Below are 2,390 nucleotides of genomic sequence, written 5' to 3'. Positions count from 1 at the left end.
TATATATATATATATATATATATATGTATACGTACATATATACATGCACATAAATATGTATTTATCCGTGCGTGCGTCTGTGCGCGCATGAGATATAAATATAATTACATTGGTAAGCTTTATATATATTCATTTTGTCTTGCTCTCCAAATCAATAGCATACACGAAACATATGACTGTTTTCGTAGAACACTACTGATTAAGATCTCGGCTAATATCACCTCTGTGTCAAGCTCCTTTAACGTGTTTTCTATTTCGGTATATCATATAGAGAAACGTAGAAAATGCGATAAGCAGTGGCAGTTCTTTAGTTCATTTTCATATTACTTCAAACGTTATTGATGCGTAAATTAACTACCGTATTAATTTTCACAGTGAAGATAAACGCTGTGTTTATTAAACATAAAGCATGAATATTTATTTACAGCTTAACTGCAGAGACACCATTACATCATTTCAGCTTGTTGATACGCATCAATAAACAATGTATTCATTCGTAAATACTCGAGTGTAGTGACTCTATCCATCGCATGTATTATATAGCTAAATGCAAAGTGTTTTGTTAAGCATGTTTGCATTTCACTTATAATGTAAACTAACGCGGTTCTCTCTCTCTCTCTCCCTCCCCATTTGCATATATACATACGAACCTACATACATGCAGACACACATACATATGTATATATATGTGTGTGTGTATGTGTATATGTATGTGCGAATGTTTAATAATAGTTCAATGTTACAAGTGTTTCAGTATCATGGTACTTTATTCATAATTGGTGCATTATATACACACTCACACGCACACACGAGCGCGTGCGCACACACGCATTATTGTGTCGGGGAGAGTCCTGGTTTCATGCATTATTTCTTGCAACCTCTCCAGTAGGCTCCGCAGACAATAAAATATGCATCAATACTCGAATTCACATAAAAATCTTGCAAACCAAATGCAAAAGCGAAATATATACATATATATATATATGTATCTATATATACACACAGACACACCCCACACACACATGTATGCATACATTTGGGCAATAAACCAGCTCAAGACTGAATGGAAACAGCATTATTGCAGATCATGGCCTGTTTCTCTGGACATTCTACAGTCCAATCTAGCTTTTCAGACGAAGCGGCTACTCACCGCGACAACTCCTATGTAGAAATTCGTTGGATCGGCCTAGATTAAGTCCAATTATATCTTGGACTATACCGTCCCAGACAGATTTTGTTTTGCAAGGTGTCAGTCTGTTATTTTAGGGTAATTTGTGCATTGTTTCTAGCATGCCGAGTGACCATATCGTATGTGTGTGTAGCAAGATAGGCAGAGTGATACATAGACAGACATAGGAAAATATACATACTTAGCTTGATAAATGAAAAGATAGAGTGGTAAATTTAATGTTTGGGAAGAGTGTAAGTGTCAAGTCGGATTAAACAAAATAACCAAAACTAGAATACATTATACAATTCAGATATATATCACTAACGGTCGACGCATTAATTTACTTTGGCACATTCAAGTATGTCAGTTAATTAAACAGCATGCGATATTAAAACATAAATTTTTCATAATTTAGTGAAGAATCTAACAATTTTAAATGATATCTGTTCGACATTTCAAAATTAAAAAGTTTTATTGACTATATATGCATACCTCTCTATAGATACATATATACAAACATGTCTATATATGACGGTCTACATGTATACATGCTTCTATGCTGATATATGTGAAAAGATATGATTATATGCATATACATTTATATATTGGAAACACACGTGTATATGTATATATATATATATATATATATATATATATATATATATATATAAAATTATAATATAGGGTATCTAAGAGATACCACCACGCTGAAAATAACAGTCAAATCTTGACTCTAAACCACAATAAATGTTCATATAGCACGAAGAGCGAAGACGAAGATAAAATAAACTAGCAAAAATACTGGTGGTATCTCTTAGATACTCTATATTATAATTTTAAATCATTGTTACCTTTGATGGTTTTTATTCCCATGCTGGCCACTTGATAAGATCAATATTTTAAATATCGATCTTATCCTTATTTATATAAATTTATATTGTCATTATATTTACTGCGGTAATTATTCTGACCATATCGCACGAGGAGTTTTTAGGCGGGCAATTTAAACTGGTCGTGTGCATACATGCATATATATGTATGTATACAGTCGTATATGTAAGTATATTGTATGTTTATATATATATATATTTGTATTTATGTGCTTTTCTGAGTGTATTTCCACTGATGAAGGCAAAGCATTTTATTATGCAAAGCCAGAAATCTGGGATCTGGAATTATCCAGTATTTTTGCTAGTTTATTTTATCTTCGTCTTCGCTC

This window comes from Octopus bimaculoides, chromosome 18 (assembly GCF_001194135.2).
Source record: "Octopus bimaculoides isolate UCB-OBI-ISO-001 chromosome 18, ASM119413v2, whole genome shotgun sequence".
NCBI classification, from domain to species: Eukaryota; Metazoa; Mollusca; class Cephalopoda; order Octopoda; family Octopodidae; genus Octopus; species Octopus bimaculoides.
The sequence above is the reverse complement of the archived record's forward strand: the minus strand, read 5'-3'. Positions refer to the sequence as shown.